We start from the raw sequence: 21,058 nt of genomic DNA on the forward strand, positions 1-21,058 counted from the left end.
CTGGGCGTGGTGGGCGGACCTTCTGCACACGGCCCTGAGCAGAGCTGTCGGCGCCGCGGTTTTGCACCAGGAAGCCTGGTCTGAGGTGTTGGCGGTTTGCGAGGCGCCTGCACGCGGTGCTCTGGGAGCTGGTGAACTAGACTCAGCGCACACGAAACAAGGTTAGACTTTGTTTTTTCCCCCAGGTTCTAGTTTTATTTCTCGTGAGTTGTTAATGGGGTTTGCCAGTGACAACGTGAGTGGCCACCGCGGACCCTGACGCCACCTCTTCTGGATTCTGTTTCCCTTTGCTCTTGGTTTGGCTCATGTGTCCGCTAGTGAAAGGTCACAGCTTTCTCCTCAGGGGGGCTCTGCCCCCGGGGAGGTTGGCCCTTCCCAGTGCCACCGCGGCCTGAGGTTCCGGGCTGACCGGCTCATTCCTCCGCGAACGCCGAGGGCCTCTCACCACCGGTTCACGGTCAGAAGCCAAACCCGACAGACCAAATCATAGCAATAGTTTCCAGGTGCGTGGTCACGGCTGTTTCTGCCGAGAGGCTGGGCCTTGCATCCCAGGTTAGGCCGCCTCCAGGGCTGGTGGGGAAGCCAGTGAAGCAGAGGGAGCGGAGGCGGACACCTGTGGTCCCCGCCCGTCCCCAGCGCCCAGACTTCCCGGTGGGGTCTCCGCGCAGCTCATGAGGGGCCGTTGCCTAATCACCTCCCCGCGCCATCCCTGTGCGTGATCGACAGTGGCTCACCTCCACCACCCCTGGAGGGAAGGCATTGAAGTCCCCAATTCGTGGTCAGTGGGAGCAGAGCTCCAGAGAGCTCCAGCACCTTGCCCCGGGCACCCAGCCGGTGTCCAGACACCCCTGTCCTGCCTGATTTCAAAGCTCGTCCTCTGACGCCCCACCACACAGGTGCCCAGCAAAACGCTCCAGTAAGTAAATCTCATCTCTGCTGCTTTCAGCCTTTTTTGCTCTCCTCTCACACTGCGTCCACGAAGCCACAATTCACTACAGGGCCTCATTTGGCCCTGGGCTCTTGGGTGGAATCCTAAGCTACAGTTCTTCCCCTCATTTTTCTCCTCTCTCTGAAATAATTGGCCCCGGGGCCATCCCAGCAGGCTTGGCGCTGGACCTCGTAATTCATAACTCAAAATGGCTGCAGTGTTAATAGGAGATAATGGTTCCAGATGTCTTCCCTTTTCTTAAAATGCTTCCGCTTTAACAAAACTCTAGCTGCGAGGACTGTTGGGAGGAATTCAAGGTAGGTCACAACCCTGGAATGGAAAATATTTTTGCATACGCCTCGTTGATATTCTGCAAATCTCAAGTCACACAACAGGCCAGTGCAGATGGGTGGGGACCACAGCTGGACAGGGAGAGGGAAAGCCATCCTCTCCTTCCCGGCTCCCTTTCCGTAAGTGCTGTGACTAGATGGAAGGATTTTGTGGTCAGCACGGTAAGCACTTTGATGGGATATATGAGCTCAGAGACATTGAAATCACCTTCAAGGAGCCAGACAGAAAGGCAGGGTGACAGAGCGGCAGGCGACCAGCCTGGAGCAGGCAGACGGGGTTTATACCCAAGATCTGCATATGCCCTGTGCAACCACCACCCTCTCTGGGCCTTAGTTCCTTGAGACGGATAATACTACTTACTTCACAGGTCGGCAAGATTAAGGGAGTGCTCTGCACAATTAGTTACACGTGTCCTAGAAGAGCCTTCAGCAAATGACATCTCAGAAAGCGCAAAATGCCACTGAACTGTTAATTATCATGTTATAGGCCCCCATTCACATGTTGAAACCCTAATCCCTAATGAGATAATGAGATGGTATTTGGAGGTGGGGCCTTGGGGAGGTTACTAAGTCATGAGAGCAAGGCCCTCCTGATTGGATTCGTGCCCTGATAAGAATAGCTGAGAGGGAACTAGCTGCTTGTCTCTGCTTTTCACTAGGTGAGGGCTCAACAGGAAGATGAGGACGAGAGCTCGTGGGACAGTGGATCTGCTGCACTTGATCCTGGACGTCCAGCCCCGAGAACTGTGAGAAGTAAGTGACTGGTTTAAGCCCTGCCGTCTGTGGTGTATTTGTTATGGTGCCCGAGCTGATGAAGATGGTGTACTTCAGCACAGTTTTAAAAGTTCGAGTGACACAATTGACCTTCTGGAGTCCTTTCCTTGTTCTTCCCAGTTAAGATAATTCCTTGGGGTGATACCTACTCCTTCTGTCACATTTTAGCCAGATGTCACAGTGTCTGGGGTGCAGGCTGGATCTCCTTTTCTGGAGTGGCGATTTAGGACTTGTCCAGGCTGGGCCTCGTTCTCACCCTGAAGTGGCGGTTCTGACATAGACTGTGGCAGAGTTGATACAGGCATGAGCATAAGCCCTTTGTGGGCCTTGTGATGGGAGGGGGCAGTACCTGGGCTTGTCCACCCAAATGTACACTGAGAACCAGACGGAGTGACTCTGCCAGCCAGGAAGCCACCGTCCCTGCATCACGAGCATTGGCCGGTGGGAGCCGGCCCATCATCATCAGGTGAGATCACCTGAGAACCCCTACGATGTAGCCGGCCCAGAGTGCTGCAGAGCCAGCAGCCTCTCCCTCTTGTGTGGCTCCAGTCACACTTGCCTCTTGGCAATGTGGACATGAGCCATAGCAGGACATGGGCCCAGAGGCCCCTGGACAGGTGACTCTAGCTGAGCCTCAAGAAAAACAGATTTGCAAAGAAACAGTGGAGATGACATCTCCTCCTGACAGATGGGGGCCCTGCATGGGAGCGTAGAACCTTGGAGCTGGACAGGGGCGGGTGGTGGGGAAAACAGTCAGGAGCTGTCTGCTTGCTGAAGGTGGCTGGAAGGCACAGAGACGATGTGGAGGAGGCAGAAGTGCCCGCAAGCAAGAGCGACAGGGCTTCAAGGGAGTTCCTTGATTTGTGAACAACCTGATAGCAGGCAAGAAGCAAGCCCAGGAAGTCCAAATGCCATTGACTCAGGGAAGCCCGGGGCTGGTGTGAAGTCCAGTAAAGCAGGGCTTCCTTCCCACCATCAGTGGATTCTTTAAGAGGCTGTTTCTAACATGTGGCAACATGGGTGAATCTCAAAAACATTACGTTGAATGAAAGAAGGTAGGCAGAAGAGTACATGTGGTGTGATTCCATTTATGATGAAGTTCAAGAAGAGACAAAACAGATCTAGGCTGGTAGAAATGTGAGCAGTTACATTCTGGCTAGGGATTGGTTGTTGGTAGGGATTGGCTGGAAAGGGAACTAGGGAACATTCTGGGTTGATGGGAATGTTCTCTGTCTCTGTTGGATGGTGGTTACCTGAGTGTAAAATTGAATGAACAGTACACTTAAAATCAATGCATTTTACTGATGTAAATTATAACCCAATAAAATTAATAAATACAGACACAGTCATGTCCAGTTATACACAGCATCGTGCTAGGTGTCTATAAGCTACAAGCATAAATCAAACAAGAACCTGCCTTAAGGAAGTAGGGAGTAAACAATTGTATAGATAAGATAAAAGACATGGTGCCCACAAGTCATTGTACAAGATAGCTGGGACTTCCCTGGTGGTCCAGTGGTGAAGACCCTGCGTTTCCACTGCAGGGGACATGGGTTTGATCCCTGCCTGGGGAACTAAGATCCCGCCAGCTGCTCGGCATGGCCCAAAAAAAAAAAAAAAAAAGAATGCCTGGGGCACTCATCTGGGCCTGTACTGCTTGTGGTGAGCCCCACAGACATTTCCCCAGCTGGAGCCAATGTTGTAGCAGGACGCCCTTGTGGTCCTTATTATAAAAAGAAAGATAGCTGGTAATATTATCCCTAAGAGAGGTAGGTACAAAGTGACATATCGGAAGTCAGAGGAAGGAGGATGACTTCTGGCTGGAAGAACCATTGTGGGCTTCATAGAGGAGGCAGCATTTGAGCTGGACTTGGAAGGAGTTGGGAAGGAGTTGGGTAAGAACATTCTGGGTAGAAAAAGCAGCAGAATAAAGGCAGAGTGAGGGAATGTCTAGGAAGCCGCAAATAGTTCCATTTGGTTGAGATGTAGATCATGAGACAGGAGCAGTGGAAAGGATTAGGAAGCAGAGAAGTAGGTAGGATCTATTTGTACAAGGTCTTGAATGTCAGGCAAGAGTATGAATTTTATTAGTAGGCAACTGAGGGGTTTTTATTTTTGCATTGCAGATTTATTTTTTTGTTTATATAATTTTTAAATTGTATAAAAAATTTTCCATTTATAGTTACTACAAAATATTGGCCATATTCCCTGTGTAGTACAGTATATCCTTGAGCCTGTCTTACACCCAATAGTTTGTACCTCCCACTCCCCTACCCCTATATTGCCTGCCCCTACCGTAACCACTAGTCTGTTCTCTGTATTTGTGAGTCTGCTTTTTTCTGATTTATTCTCTAGCTTGTTGTATTTTTTAGTCTACATATGGGTGATACCATACAGTGTTTGTCTTTCTCTGACTTATTTCACTTAGCATAATGCTCTCCAAGTCCATCCATGTTGCTGCAAATGGGAAAATTTTGTTCTTTTTTATGGCTGAGTAGTATTCCTGTGTGTGTGTGTGAGATCTTTATCCATTTATCTGTTGATGGACACTTAGGTTGTTTCCATGTTTTGGTTATTGTAAATAATGCTGCTGTGAACATTGGGGTGCATGTATCTTTTCAAATTAGTGTTTTGGGGTTTTTTTCCGATACATATGCAGAAATGGAATTGCTGGGTCATATGGTAGTTCTTGTAGCTTTCTGAGAAACCTTCATACTGTTTTCCATGTGGCTGCACCAATTTACATTCCTGCCAACAGTATACGAGGGTTCCCTTTTCTTTACATCCTCGCCAACATTTGTTATTTGTGGACCTTCTGATTATACCTGTCCTGACAGGTATGAGGTGGTATCTCGTTGTGGTTTTGATTTGCATTTCCCTGATTAGCGATGTTGAGTATCTTTCAACGTGCCTGTTGGCCATCTGCATTTCCAACTGAGGGGTTTTGAGCAGGGATGTGACATTGGTGTGATGTGCAGGTTAGACTTGGGGAGGGGGGGTCGCTATGCTCGGTTTTTATGGCCATCTAGTGTCTTGCTACCCAAAGAGTGATCCGTGACCAGCAGCACTGGTACCGCCTGGGAGCTTATTAGAAAGGCCCACTATCCAGTCAGTCATACCTAGTGAGTCAGACTCTGCATTTTAATAAGATCCCCAGGTAATTCTCATGCACATCGAAGTTTAAAAAGCACTGGTCTACATGTCAGATAATGGAATCGTGGTCTTGTGTGGGGACAGAGGGCTCTGAATTAGTCCTTCGTTACCTAAAATCCTGAGCACAATAGTGGAATATGTGTAGATAACGGATCTTCACGGTGCCTTCTGAAGTGACTGGAAGAATAGTTCATTTCTGGAGCCTGGGGAAAAGCAAACAAAATCCAGGGTAAGGAAAGGGGTAAAAGATCCGAAGCAGAAATGCTGCGCTCCTGCATTTCACTGGCTTCTTACAGTGAAAGCCTCTGTGGGTTAGTAAGGGGAGAATCAATATTCCTGTACCACGGTGAGTGGAAGCCAGGATGATTTCACTTGAATAATTTATCATCCCCCTGCATTAGAAATTGAAGACTTGCCAATGATTGAGGCTTTTAAAAGGTTATGGTTCCTTTCTGTCCCTTCCTGGCTGCCATTTTAGGCCAGCTCTCCGTATGCTTTGCCAAACTTTGTCAAGATAATTCCAGTTTGTTTTTGTTTTTGTTTTTTTTTTTAAAAAAGCAACTTTCTCCTCTGTGAATTCTTCTGCTTTGGATCCCCAGTTGGCCAGCACCATAGTCTTGACTTGTTAATGAGAAAGCAAGGGCAAAGAAGAGATAGGTCTGTTCCACTCAGAGACCAGCTCCCTTCTCCTTCCTTCACAGGGTGGTCAGCCTCACTGGGACTCTTGCATTACCTCCCCGTGAGTGATGGAGAAAAGGCAGAAAGGGAGAAGACTGGACTGCTCTGAACACACTAGGCACACAGTGAGGGTGTAGGGATCTGCATTTTTTTTCCCACCCAGACTCACAGGGAATATTCTGGAGATAGGTCATTGACCCCAAATCTGACATCAAGTCTCAGGGAGTGCCTGATGCTTCCTAAATAAGTCACGAACTAAATGTCAGCAACCCACAATGCTGAGTACACACTCCCAGGCTGTCCTCCGGTGAGCTTTAGCAGGTGTGCTTTAGTGACTGGATTGGGTAAAACAGACCCATGTACGGCAGAGAAAGGAGCTCACTGAGGGCAGGACGTCTCGCCTGGGCAAGGGGGTCAGCCTGCAGCATCGTTGTGCTCTTCCTGGAACCAGCTGCATGACTTTGATGAAATATTCCGTTGATTGGAGTCTTAGTTTGTCGTTTGCACAATGTGGATAAAACAATGCCATGTCGTAAGGACTAGGGGAGAAGAACCACTGAGATGGGGTTCTACAGCCACATTAACACCAGCAGCCACTGACAAAATCCAGGCCCACACGAGCATCTGTGGAGCCCACGAGGCTCTTAGTTAAATGCCATGAGGAGCCCATTCCTCTTGTACCAAGAAGCAAATAGGCTCCCATCTCCTTCAAAGAGTGGCTTGGGAGCATTGGGTGAAGAAAGTGGGAATGGACTAAATTTACTTTGAGTTTATCTTTAGGGGAGGTATTCTTTTCCATGACCCAGCCCATCAAACAGCACTGTCCCCAGATTGGCTCAGGCAGACCAGGCTTCACTGGATGCCCAGGATCTGGACCCTGACCGCCCTGCCCTTGGAGGCTCCCTCAGCAGCTCTCTCCTTGGGGATTGTGGGTAGAGCAAGCAGAGAGCTCTGGGGTCCTCATTCATGTCACTCCTGTTGGGTTAGAACCTCCCCAGGAAAGAGGGAGAAAAGTGATTACAAGACTCTTACCTTGGGCTTCCCTGGTGGCGCAGTGTTAAGAACGCACCTGCCAATGCAGGGGACACGGGTTCGAGCCCTGGTCCGGGAAGATACCACATGCTGTGGAGCAACTAAGCCCGTGCACCACAACTACCAAGCCTGTGCTCTAGAGCCCACGAGCCACAGCTACTGAGCCCACGTGCCACAACTACTGAAGCCCGCATGCCTAGAGCCCATGCTCCACAACAAGAGGAGCCACCGCGATGAGAAGCCTGTGCACCGCAACAGAGTAGCGCCCGCTCGCCGCAACTAGAGAAAGCCCATGTGCAGCAACGAAGACCCAATGCAGCCAAAAGTAAATTAAAAAAAGAAAAAAAAGAGTCTTACCTCCTACATTTGGTAAGTTGCTAACCTAAACCATCTCTAAAGATATTCCAAAAGTCAAAATTGTGGGACTGTTTCAGAACTCTTACAGATTTCCTGGTCTGTGTTAGAATGTGTGAAAACTACCTCCAGTGTCAGCAAAAGAAGAATCTTTCCAAGAATAAGTCACTCAAAAGAAGTTACATTCTTTGGGGGGAATCTCAGAGCTGCAGTTTTGTTGAGAAATAAGATTGACCTAGAAAGATGATTTTTCCCATTCATGTGGTCACATGTCTGCTTGTGAATTTATAATGTCTGCCTGCATTCCTGTTTATGTATTCAATGTATGTATTCGTCCGTTCAGTAAGTGTGTTTGCCATGCACTGTGCCTGTGGGGTGACAGCAGAAATGAGAGAGAGATATGGTCCCTGCCCTCAGAGAGCTTACCCTGCAGGCCGTCAGGCCGTCAGCCTGGTCCTAAGCTCCGGAGTCCATCGTTTGCCCAACTGGAAGAAAGTTAGAGCACTCTCGATGGCTCCCCATGTCATCTTCGCTGTCAGCCCCGCTCTGACCTTGAACACGCTGGTTTCAGTAAGCAGGCGCTCATCTTCCCTCTGCAGGTGGCAGGTGGACCGCTGGACCGCGTGGTGGGCGAGCTCTGGGACCTGGCAGGCAGGGCTCCAGCCATGTCTCAGCTTTTTACGAGCTGTGGGGTTGGACTTCAGATGAGTTACAGAAATCCTCTAAGTTTCAGCGTCTTGGCTGTCAGATGAGTTTGTTGGGAGGCTTACATGAGCTGACTTTTGAGAAGTGCTGGGTTCAGGGCCTCACACAGTGAGTATCTGATAAATGATGGCTGCTGTTGCTGTTATCCCCTGTGTTTATTTGACCGGTCCTGTCCTATAACCGGGTGCTGGAGTCTCTGCCCTAGTATCCTGGCCTAGCTGAGACTAGCATCTTGCCCGTCAATTTCCACATCAACTTAACATTATGAAATGTGCAGACATGAAGAAAAGTTGAAGGAACTTCAGATGACCACCCATCTACCATCCACCTAGACTTTGCTATTACCACCCTTGTTTTTTCACATATTTATCTATTTATCATCCCTCTTTCCATCCATCAATACTTGTACGTTTTTGGATGCATTTGTTTTTTCTTTTGAGATGGTTGTTTTTTGAGTTTTGATAACTGCCTAAATCAGTGTAACCCAAACTCCAACCTGTCAAGGTCAGGACGTTCACATCCCTAGAAAGTCCCCTCACACACTTTCCCATGATTCCCAGCTCCTCCCTCCCCAAAGGCACCACTGATCTGATATTTTTTGTATCATAGCGTTTTCTTTTTTTTTCAGATAGATACTTTTCATACAGTAGTTTTGCTTATTCTAGAATTTCAAATAAATGGAATCACACAGTACATACAGTAACACATGCTCTTTTTGGTCTGGCTTCATTCAACACAGCATGATGTTTTTGAGAGTCATCCATGTGGTTTTGTGTATCACTAATTTGTTTCTTTTTCTTGCTGAGAACTGTCACACTGTGTGAACATACTGCAATTTGTGTATACATCTCCCTGTTGACAACACCTGGGAGTTTCCAGTTTGGGATGTTATAAATATGAGGACACCTGGGAGTTTCCAGTTTAGGATATTATAAATATGAGAGCACCTGGGAGTTTCCAGTTTGGGATGTTATAAATATGAGTGATCTTTCATAGGTCTTTTGTGGACAGATGTTTCATTTCATTTGGATAAACGCCTAGAATGGAATTGCTGGGCTATAGGGTAGGTATGTGTTTAGCCTTACAAGAAACTACCAGCTACCACTCTACACCCTCCAACAGTACATGAGGTCTAGTTGCTTCACTTCCTCCCCAACATTTGGTGTTAGTGATTTTAATTTTAGCCATCCTGGTGCCTGTGTAGTGGTATCTCTTGTGGTTTTAATTACTTGCATCTCCCTGACAACTAGTGGTATTGAGCAATTTCTCATGTGCTTATTGGCCATTTGTATACCTAAAGTATCTGATCAATTCTTTGACCATTTTAATTGGGTGTCTTTTTATTATCGAGTTACAGGATTTCCGTATTTATCCTAGATTCTAGTCTTTAGTTTTCTGTTTTATCTACGTCTATGGCTTGCCTATTCATTTTCTTAACAGTCACTTGATGATCAAAAGTTTTTAATTTTGATGAAGTCTAATTTATCTTTTTTTTTTCTTTTATGGTCACTATTTTCTGTTTATTGCCTAAGAAGTGTTTCCCTATTTTTAAGGCATAAAGATGTATGTTTTCCCCAAAAAGCTTTATTAACATTTTCTGTATACTGGGAGGTAGGTTTTTAGGTTTATTTTTTCTGCGTATCGGTTATTTCTATGCCATTTGTTGAAAAGGCTTTCCTTTCTTCGTTGTGTTGCTTTGGCACCTTTGTCAAAAGTCAAGTGAACTTTGGCTTCTGTCCAAGATGGTGTAACTGGCGCCGGATTTATCAGAGCCATAAAACACTACACAGCTGGACAAACTCTAGGAGACAGTGGTTTCGACATTGGACAAGAGGCAGCACAGAAAAGTCAGCCCTGAATGAGGGGAGACGAGTGAGGTGAGCCCACAATGGCTTCCACTGACCACCTGGAGGGTCTTCAAGCTGCAGCACAGGAAGGGGGGCCCAGACAGGGCCTAGTGGTCTCCCTGAGTTGAGGAGTCAGAGGAGAGGGGAGGTGAAGGCAGGTAGAATTTCTGAGGCAGAATGCCAGGAAGGGGAGAGGGGCTCTGAGAGCTGCAGAGGAACTGGAGGTGGGGCTGCACTGGCCGGGCAGTGGGTGAGCGGGGTCAGCCTGTGATGTCGGCACAGGTCGGCTTTGGGTTTGTGGTTCCCTGGATGCTGCATTGTCCTGCCCTCCAGCGCTGGGCTGCTGGTGCTTGTGCCTCCCATGGGGTCCGTGGTGTCGGGGGTTTCCTGGGTGCCCCTGCGCCCACCTCGCGGGGGCCTCTCTCCAAGACTGTTGCGGTTCCATACCCTGTGTTAGGCTTGTGCGGGGACGTGGGGGCTCTCGGTTCCTCTGGTCCTTCCTTCTCCTGCTCGGCCCCCATCTTTGAGTGATGCCTGATAGAGGCCATGGAAAAGAGCTTGTTTGCAAGTGCAGACCACCATCCTTGTGCCCGGGCATCTGGTTACTGTAAATTGTCATGCTGAGGCCACACTTAAGAATTTGTTCCCATTTTAGCTGTTTTCCTCCCCCCGATTTCTGTGGCAGCCGTGCCTCCCTCCGCCAGAGGTGAGTCAGCAGCGTGTCCTGTCTTTCCTCAGGGGACTTGTCACTCTAGAATTATGTTCACCTCTCTGATGGGCTCAAGAAAAGCGGTAATATTTTATTTTTATTTTTATTTATTTTTTTTGCGGTACGCGGGCCTCTCACTGTTGCGGCCTCTCCTGTCGCGGAGCACAGGCTCTGGATGCGCAGGCTCAGTGGCCATGGCTCATGGGCCCAGCCACTCCGCGGCATGTGGGATCTTCCCGGACCAGTGCACGAACCCGTGTCCCCTGCATCGGCAGGCGGACTCTCAACCACTGCACCACCAGGGAAGCCCAAGCTGTAATGTTTTAGAGTGTCTGGCCTTTTCCTGGTGTGGTGGTGGAAGCCGAGTTCTCTCCCTGAGCAGAGGGGAGCTCTGCCTCACTCATTTCAACAAACACTTGCTGAGAGCCTTGCTTGCCAGGCCGTGCACACGCAGAGGAGAGAAAACATGGTCTTTGCTCTCTGGTCGCTGAGCGTCCAGTGCATCGGGCGAGTGGCAGTCACAACAGGATGTGTTCACTGCTGGTGTGATGATAATGCTGGAAACGAGCCAGCACGGGGACCCACCAGCACCGGGACCCCTGGGGCCGTGTCAGTGCCAGCGTCTCACCTCATGGCAGAGCAGCAGTTTCCAGGAGGATGAAGGGGGTGAGCACATCCTGGGCAGAGAAGCACCACACGTGTAGGCACCATGGGATGTAAGAGCACGGCTGTCCTTGGGAGATTCCGGCCCTGATCCCCAGGTTTGCTGCTGGAGCGCCCGACAGTCACTGCCTCAGAACCCAGGCTCTCTTAGATACCACCCGGTGATCCCGATTTTCTACCACACAGCACCCCACACAAACACAAGCTCAGGCAAGTGGGCCTCCCTGGGCTTCCCCTGTCCTCGTCACAGCCCTGTGTCCTTGTCAACCCCACCAAACCACACGCCTCTCAAGGGCAGTGAGGGTTTTCCCGCCTTGGTATGAGCCCAGAAAGTGCTGGATGAACTGAAATCAAATAACCTTCCTGTACGCCCTGTTGGGGTGGTCGGACCTCTCTCTGGCTCTCAGGTCTGAACGGTGCTCCTATCAAAACAGTGGGGTGTCTGGATTCTGGGGTCAGTTTATTTTTAATTGAAGGGAGGAGATCATCTTATTCCAGGCTGTCACTCCCTCCTGGAATTTGCAGGCCTGGTCTTTTCTGAATGTTATTACCTTTTAGTGAGCTAAATTATTCATCCATTCCCTAACCCAGTGACATTCTGATTGTGGCACTCACTGTGTAAATCTGGAATGATTTCAGATTCTATTCGAGCCCATCTCCACATAGGAGGGTAGGGAATTGCTTGCTCTGCAGCACAGGTTTCAACTGTAATTTTACAGAGCAAGTAACTTAGGCTTAAACCCAGGAAACAACAGGGGCATCTGTTTTCAAATGTGACATTCTTTCCTATAGGAAATGCTCTCAAATGTGTTTGTTTTCCGTCTTTTGCTTTCACCTGCCTCCTTGCCTGTTACCAGCAGAACAGTGTCATATTTTTCCAGAACATACGTAGCTCACTCTTGGGTACATGGGAGAGAAGGATGAGTTGAGATAGAAAACACTACAATTTTCTTAACTGATTAATTGTGGAAAAGTTTAGGTTATCAGATGAAATGTAAAGAATAGTTTATACATGCACAGTTCAGTAATTCCTCAGATGTTTAAGATAAGTAAAGCAACACTTATTTATAGTGATACTTACATTCATAGTTGTGGTTACAGAGCTGAGGGAGAAATGAGATCTGGGCCAGTAGGATGGGAACATCCAGAAGTGGCTCCGGAGCAGAGACAGCAAGGCTGGTTCTTGGAGGCAGAGGGAGAGCTGTCTGGGGCTGGCCCTCCAGAGAACGAACAGCAGGTGCTAGGGCACTGGGTTAGCTCCGTGTCAAATTTAACCCACCCAGTTGTAGCTAAATGCCCATTTTCCTTATGTCTCCCATCTTATGTCCTCTGTATTTTTCCTTTTGTTTTTAAATGAAACCACTCCCACCACCTAAAACATGAACTTTTCCCAGATTATAGGTTCACATTATTATCTGCTTCCCTATTTAAACTTTCTGTCTCATTTCCATTTGACTCCCATTCCTTTGGGGGTTTGTCTTCACATCTCTTCCCCCACACTCTTTTTTTTTTTTTTTTTTGCGGTTCACGGGCCTCTCACTGTTGTGACCTCTCCCGCTGAGGAGCACAGGCTCCGGACGCGCAGGCCCAGAGGCCATGGCTCACGGGCCTAGCCGCTCCACGGCATGTGGGATCCTCCCGGACCGCGGCACGAACCCTTGTCCACTGCATCGGCAGGCGGACTCTCAACCACTGCGCCATCAGGGAAGCCCCCCACACACTCTTGAAACCCACTTTTCCTTACTGCTGTCACGTGGCTGGTGTGCAGTGAGCCAGCGTGGAAGGCTCCATCTGAAGATGGAAGTAGCCTGGTCTGAGAATGGTGGAACAATTAGCAAATGCACAAACCTCTGTTTATGTTTCCATTATTAACATACATTTAACAAATGTTTGAATACCTACTGTTGAGACCAACGTATGAACAGAAATCCTCGTTTGTCTTATCAAATCAGAGGTGAGCTAGTAAGCCATACTATAACGTGTGAGGGATTAGACATGAGAATAAAGTGCTTAGGGACCCCAGAGGGCTTCATGTTAGGGAGGTCCTGTAAAGCTTCACAAGTAGTGATCAGAGCAGATCCAGGCTTGGAAGGGTCTGAAGGTTATACAGTTGGATGGCCCTTCAACAAAAAAAATCTTAATCCTGTAATTTTACCTAAACAACAAATGTCCATGTGAACACATTGCTAGAATCTCTCCCTTGGTCTCAGTAGAGGCCTATGGAAATGCAAGGCCTGGAGCTTAAACTTCATTGGCTTCACAGTAAATCTACCTGTGGAGATGACATTTCAATTGGGTTTTGAAGGTTATCAAGGAGTTTGCCAGACAAAGAAGGACTAACCCACCTGGCAAAGCTATTCGTATTTGCAAGGGCCAAAGATGTGAAAATGTTGTGTATCACAGCATTGATTGCATGGGGTTTAGTGTCGGGGGATGATGTCAGAGGAATGGTCCTGGGGTCAGATTGACCATGACCTGATGTACTGAGGAGCATTGGTTATAGTCTGTGTCATGTGCTCAAGAGAGTTTTACACAAAGGAATAATATGACAACTCTTCTAGAGAAGGATGAATAATAGCTTTTCATTGGAAGTGCCTGAAACTCTTGACGACTGGTATCTATCATCTGATTTGCTGAGGCTGGAATTACTATACTGAAGTTTCGGTGAATGAATTAGAGCTATGTTTCCATGTAAATAGATCTTGAAAACACAATTAAGTGGGTAAAGCAAGTTGCAGAACATTGGAAGAGTGTGATATCATTTACGGAAAAAATGTATTAACCTACAGAACCATACCACATTCTGTTTATGAGTACACACACCAGAGGCTCCCAGGAACCTAACCGTACTTCCCCTAGGAAAACCGTGTTTCTCCTAGGAAAACTGTATTCCCTCTAAGAGCAGTGGTTCAGTATTATCTAATTAAGGGGTTCATAGTAAGCTTGTAGAACATAAATACTGTGGAAAACGAAAATCAGCTGTAACTTGTATAATACGTAAATGTTAACAAAGTTAACCATTCATTTTGAATAGTGGTTACGTGAATATTGTTATGTAATTCTTGGTTATTATCTCTATTTTGTCGTTCAAAAAAAAAGAGAAACAGTCTGCTTTGGAGTGTAAGCACAGGATAATTTAAGAACTATTTTCTTTCCTGTTCCTGATATTAGCTTGACAAATACACTTAGAATGCTCACACTTTAAAAAAAAAAAAAAACAACAGAGGGGACAGGGCCTTCCTAATTCCTAATCAAGGGTTTCTAGGGAGAAGACTGCCAGGGCAGTCTTCAGCACCACTTAGACCATGAAAGCCTCTTTTTAAGTCTTTGTCTTAGTCTCAGATTGGACCTGAAGCCCCACTCACTGTAGAATCTGTGTTTCAATTTGCACGAGGCACTTTCAGGGTTCTGATCTGTCTCAGCTGTCCAAACCTCATCTGCTTGTCTCCTAACCCTAACTCGGAACAGATGAAGCCTGTTGGCATGAGAGCGAAGGTGTCCACCTGCCAGAGAGGGGGAGAGGGAAACCAGTCACAGGAGGCCCTAGCCTGGGGCACCGTCCAGGGCTAGGTCTGCGGAGCAGGCGGCAGCCAGGTGTGGAAAATGGCCCCTCCACCTCCAGGCTGCTTAGATGGTTGTCTTTTAAGTGCACAGTTTATACGGAAGCCAGTAGGTTTGCTTATCATCTTCACAGTAAGGAGAAAGAAGTTGCTCTGTTCTTCTCTTCCCAAATCAGCAGTTCTGTTATTTAGTAAAGAACATAGGAAGTGAATCCCCTTTGGTTTGGCTATTTTGGTAACAGGTGCTGCACTGAGATACTTGGGCCGGTTCTCGGTCTATTACAGCAACATAACACACATAAAACTTCCTTATTTTTTGTTTTATTTCTTTAACTTTAGAGTATTTTCAGTCTTCAAAGAACAAATGGGTAGCCTGTTAAGCTGGGCAGTTTACCAAATTGCTGCACCAAACAGAGGAGTGTTTATTGTTTTTCGAATGCTGAGTCAGAGTGTTGTGGGAAAGAGGACATATTAGGTTATCTTCTGGGCCCCAGCGAAGTGTTGGGGATTCATTGGCTCAACTGTGTGTTGTGTGCCATGCCTCTAGGACTGCAGGAAATCAAAGGGGATGTAGCAGAGATGGTCCCTGATTCCTTAAGGTGTATATGCGTCTAGTGAGACAATTAGATGAAGTAATTTTTAGGATAAACGTAAACCAGTGGTCACGTGGTTTCGAGGTCTGCCTTGCCGCTAGGATTTCATCCCAGTGGCCTCGGGGTCGTCCTCTCCACCCTGACTCCTTCAGCCAACCCATTTGGCTTCATCTTCTACGCTGTTAAGGATCCACTCAGTAAATCAGCCTCACTGTCCCCAACTTCAGTATGTCCATGACCTTCACTTCGTCTGCCTTTCAGCTGCCTACTCCTGGGGTCATATTTATCATTGTGTTAGTACCTGGAAGTGCTCCGTCTCTGAGATCTTAAACTTCACTGTTTGACTGGCCTTTTGCAGAGACTGCTAGAAAGCCTTCAGTTACCACAGAAGGGCACAGGCTGTTCAGAAGAATGCCTGTGTTTTCTAGTCTCCCTTTCAACTAGGTGTGGCACTGTGACTAAGTACTACTTCGATGGGATGTAGGCAGAAGTGATGGATGCAGCTTCTGAGACCCGTCCCCATAGGAAGGGGGCAATCCATTCTGTACTCCTCCTTCCTGTTTGCTGGGTGGAATAAGGCTCTGATGACAGGGACTTGAGCAGCCGTTTCGGAGCATGAGTTAGAAGCTAGCATGTTGAGGGTGATAGAGCTACACTGTGGAAGGAACCTGGCTTCCCTGTGATTGTGGTGCCCCATCCCAGCCCTACATTGCCTGTGTTTCCTTGGGAGAGAAATAAGCCTCAGTCTTGTTTAAGGCAATGTTCTTTTGGGTTTTCTGTCCCTTGCAACCAGTTTCAATCCAAATTATAGCTCTTTTTTCTCTCCTATGTTTATATCTCAACCTTATCAAGACTTCAGTTTTGCTTCATCCACATTTTCTCTCGGTATTATTTCTCCCACTGTCCATACCCTTTCCAGTCTCTGTAGCGGATGTGATACACATCAGGAAGTGACTCAGAGTTACACTGTGACCTGTGATTCCGCAGGGTGCACAGACATTGTTTCACTGTCCTTGTGTCTGTGCAGCGGGGGATCTGTCTGCAGAGTAGATTCCATGCTTCTGTCATGGCTGCAGCTACAGCCCAGAGGATGGCAGTTTCACCAGGACCCCTAATCCTGCAGAGTGGGCAGTGGCACCAAGCAGCACTGGGGCTGGGGTGTGGGGTGTGAAGCTGTATTGACAGCATGTAGTAGAGCCCACTGGTCCAAGGAGACCAGTGGATAACGGCAGTTCCATAAGTAGTGGCATCAGCAGAACTGGCAGCTGAGACAGGGAGTGTTGCAGAGAACGTGATGGGACTCGACCCTGCCCCTGCCACACTGGGCAGGAGGGTCACCGCCTCCTTGATGAGAAAGAAGGCGGCCACGACCCACGGTCAGTGTTCACGACTGCTCATGGCCTCTAATGTGGATATATGCTGTAACACTTCAAAATTTAGGTGTGAGTTCATAATTTAGGTGTCAGTCTTATAAATCCTTTTGCTCTCTTCATAAAGTTCTGAATTGAACCTAGCTAGACATGTTTAATAATATCCAGAAAGACTGAATTAGAAGGGGATGAATCAAGAGTCTTATCCCCAAAGTGGACTAAACTGAGACAATGATGTCTTGGTAGGTTTCACTTTTTTTCGAATTTGCTGCCCCTGAGGTAGAACTCGGCCCAGCCTCCTCTGTGCTCCATGATACCCTGTGGTTTAGTGAAGTGTAACTGTGCCTTTCTCTTCCCCTGGTCTACGAGGGGCTCGAGACAGGGTCTCCAGTGACTCATCTCCACATCCCTGCAACGAGACTGGGATGTAGTAGATGGTTAATAAATGTTTGTTGATGGAGTGAAAGAATCTTGGCAGCAGTATGGATGTGTAATTATTCTTTACACTAAAAACATAATCACATGATAATCCAGCTGACTGGATTTACTGGCAGGGGACTATGCACAGGCTGTGTCAGATGTCAAGTGGGTATACAGTGCAATTCAGTACGAGCATGTGATCAGAAGTTGGAAGGATTCCTGTTGGACCTGTGTTCCATGTTGGATGGTGTTATGGTGTAGAATGGCACCAGGGCCCCACATGAGCTGTATTCATGGCGCTCTCGTGTTCTTCATGCACGTGAGAAAAAGCACAGGGTACAAACAGCATAGCTTCTGGCCCCAGAAGCTCATGAACAGGAGATACCTGGGAGGGAGGGGAAAGGTTTGCCCCAGCTGCTCAGGGCAGGGGAGTCACCTGGCCCAGAGCCATGACCCCCTGAGACATGGGCTGGCCCACTCCGGAGGGAGGTGAGCCTTTGGGGTGACGTCCCTAGGGGGCATCTGAGGTGGGACATGACTGCTAATGCCCAGGTGGCGGTGACCACATGGCTCTTCCTTGTGGTAGCCATGGATCTATGGTCAGGGCTTTCCAGAAAACATCTCACAAGCTGCATCAGTGTTCTTTTATTACTCACATAAGCTTCCCCACTATAACCTTCCTCATTTCTTATTCTGAGCTGGGAGGATGTACTGGGGAATCTCTTACTAACTGGTGCCCCGGCATGAACAAGAGCATGAAATGAATGGAGGATGGATGGATGGGTGGGCAGAGAGATGATTGGACTAACAGGAGGAAATGAGTGATGATAATAATGAGGAGGAGGATGATAGTTAAACCAGGAATCGAGGCAGAGGCATTGAACGTTGCTTTATCATTTGGCTTGGATGGCACGATAGGCACCTCAAGTTATCCGTGCCCACAGTAACTTAAAACACAGTTAGCATTTGAAGCGCACCATCCAGGAGTTGTAAGTCTTCATGGTGGCTTAACCTGCACAATTTTTTTCCTCAGAAGTTATGTTTATTATTCTACCTTACCTTCAGAAGTAAAGAAACCGAGAGGAGGGAGATTACATTTATAACAAGTATGTAACAAGGCAGTTCAATTACTGCATTCTCAAGGAGTATAGAAATGGAGCCAGGCGCTGTATACTCTTAATTTTTTATTTTTATTTTAAAAACTTTTCTTGGAGTATAGGTGATTTACAGTGTTGTGTTAGTTTCAGGTATACAGCAAAGCCAGTCAGTTATACATATATCCACTTTTTTAGATTCTTTTCCCATGTAGGTCATTACAGAGTATTGAGTAGAGTTCCCTATGCTCTACAGTAGGTCCTTATTAGCTCTCTATTTTATATATATATCAATAGCATGTATATGTCAATCCCGATCTCCCAATTTATCCCTCCCCTGCTACCCTCCTGGTAACCATAAATTTGTTTTCTATATCTTTGACTCTGTTTTGTAAATAAGTTCATGTGTACCACTTTTTAGAATCCACATATAAGCAATATCGTATTTATCTTTCTCTGACTTACTTCATTCAGTATGGCAATCTCTAGGTCCATCCATGTTGCTGCAAATGGCATTATTTCATTCTTTTTTATGGCTGAATAGTATTACATTGTGTACATATACCACATCTTCTTTATCCATTCATCTGTCATTGGACACTTCGGTTGCTTCCACGTCTTGGCTGTTGTAAACAGTGCTGCAGTGAACATTGGGGTGCATGTATCTTTTCTAATTACGGTTTTCTCCAGGTATATGCCCAGGACTGGGATTGCTGGATCATATGGTCATTCTATATTTAGTTTTTTAAGGGACCTCCATACTGTTCTCCGTAGTGGTTGTACCAATTTACATTCCTACCTGCAGTGTAGGAGGGTTCCCTCTTCTCCACACCCTCTCCAGCATTTATTGTTTGTAGATTTTTGATGATGGCCATTCTGACCGATGTGAGGTGATAACCTCACTGTAGTTTTGATTTGCATTTCCTTAATAATTAGTGATGTTAGCCATCTTTTCATGTGCCTCTTGGCCATCTGTATGTCTTCTTTGAAGAAATGTCTGTTTATATCTTCTGCCCATTTTTTTTTTTTTTTTGGCGGTATGCGGGCCTCTCACTGCTGCGGCCTCTCCCGCCCCGGACACGCAGGCCCAGCAGCCACGGCTCACAGGCCCAGCCACTCCATGGCACATGGGATCCTCCCGGACCGGGGCACAAACCTGCGCCCCCTGCATTAGCAGGTGGACTCCCAACCACTGGGCCACCAGGGAAGCCCTTCTGCCCATTTTTTGATTTTTTTTAATTGAACTGTATAAGCTATTTGTATAATTTGGAGATTAATCCCTTGTCGGTTGCTTTGTTTGCAAATATTTTCTCCCATTCTGTGGGTTGTCTTTTTGTTTTGTTTATGGTGTCCTTTGCTGTGAAAGAGCTTTTAAGTTCCATTAGGTCCCATTTGTTTATTTTTGTTTTTATTTTCATTAAGAGGTAGATCAAAGAAGATCTTGCTGTGATTTATGTCAGAATGTGCTGCCTACGTTTTCCTCTAAGAGTTTTATAGCATCCGGTCTTACGTTTAGGTCTTCAATCCATTTTCAGTTGATTTTTGTGTATGGAGTTAGAGGTGTTCTAATTTCATTCCTTTACCTGTAGCTGTCCAGTTTTCCCAGCACCACTTATTGAAGAGACTGTCTTTTTTCTGTTGTATATTCTTGCCTCCTTTGTCATAGATTAGTTGACCATAGGGGCATGGGTTTATCTCTGGACCTTCTAACCTGTTCCATTGATCTGTATTTCTGTTTTTGTGCCAGTACCATACTGTTTTGATTACTGTAGCTTTTTTTTTTTTTAATTTTGGCCACACCGTGTGGCACCGTGTGGCATGCGGGATCTTAGTTCCCTGACCAGGGATCAAGAGTTAGTTACCCTGCAGTGGAAATGTGGAGTCTTAACCACTGGACCGCCAAGAAAGTCCTGATTACTGTAGATTTGTAGTATAGTCTGAAGTCAGCGAGCCTGATTGCTCCAGCTCTGTTCTTCTTTCTCAAGATTGCTCTGGCTATTTGGGGTCTTCTGTGTTTCTACACAAATTGTAAAATTTTTTGTTTTAATTCTGTGAAAAATGCAACTGGTAATTTGATAAGAGATTGCATTGAATCTGTAGATTGCTTTGATTCTTGCAATCCAAGAACATGGTATATCTCTCCATCCGTTTGTGTCATCGTTGATTTCTTTCATCAGCATCTTATAGTTTTCTGAGTACAGGTCTTTTGCCTCTTCAGGTAGGTTTATTCCTAGGCATTTTATTCTTTTTGGTGAGATGGTAAATGGGATTGTTTCCTTCATTTCATTTTCTGATCTTTCATTGTTAGAGTATAGGACTGCAAGAGATTTCTGTGTATTAATTTTGTACCCTACAACTTTACCAAACTCATTGATGAGCTCCAGTAGTTTTCTAGTAGAGTCTTTATGATTTTTTGTGTATAGTATGTCATCTGAAAACAGTGATAGTTTTACTTCTTCTTTTCCAGTTTGGACTCCTTTTGTTTCTTTTCTTCTCTGATTGCCATGGCTAGAACTTCCAAAACTATGTTGAACAAAAGTGGTGAGAGTGGACATCCTTGTCTTGTTCCTGATCTTAGAGGAAATGCTTTGAGTTTTTCTCTGTTGAGGATGATGTTAGCTGTGCGTGTTGTCATCTGTGGCCTTTATTATGCTGAGGTATGTTCCCTCTATGCCCACTTTCTGGAGAGTACTCTTTCTTTTTGTGGTACACGGGCCTCTCACTGTTGTGGCCTCTCCCGTTGCGGAGCACAGGTTCCGGATGCGCAGGCTCAGCGGCCGTGGCTCATGGGCCCAGCCGCTCCGCGGCATGCGGGATCCTCCCGGACC

At 46.8% G+C, this 21,058-nt stretch overlaps 1 long non-coding RNA gene across 1 annotated transcript in view; it reads left to right on the plus strand.

Annotated features, from left to right (window-relative positions):
• LOC141276176 (uncharacterized) overlaps positions 1-21,058 on the plus strand; it is a 46,618-nt gene continuing 25,560 nt past the window's right edge. Inside the window, exons 1-2 of the long non-coding RNA XR_012325321.1 lie at positions 1-161; positions 1,938-2,031. This is a non-coding gene — a long non-coding RNA (uncharacterized lncRNA). The remainder of the gene's footprint in view (positions 162-1,937; positions 2,032-21,058) is intronic.

Source organism: Tursiops truncatus, chromosome 13 (assembly GCF_011762595.2).
Source record: "Tursiops truncatus isolate mTurTru1 chromosome 13, mTurTru1.mat.Y, whole genome shotgun sequence".
Lineage (NCBI taxonomy): Eukaryota > Metazoa > Chordata > Mammalia > Artiodactyla > Delphinidae > Tursiops > Tursiops truncatus.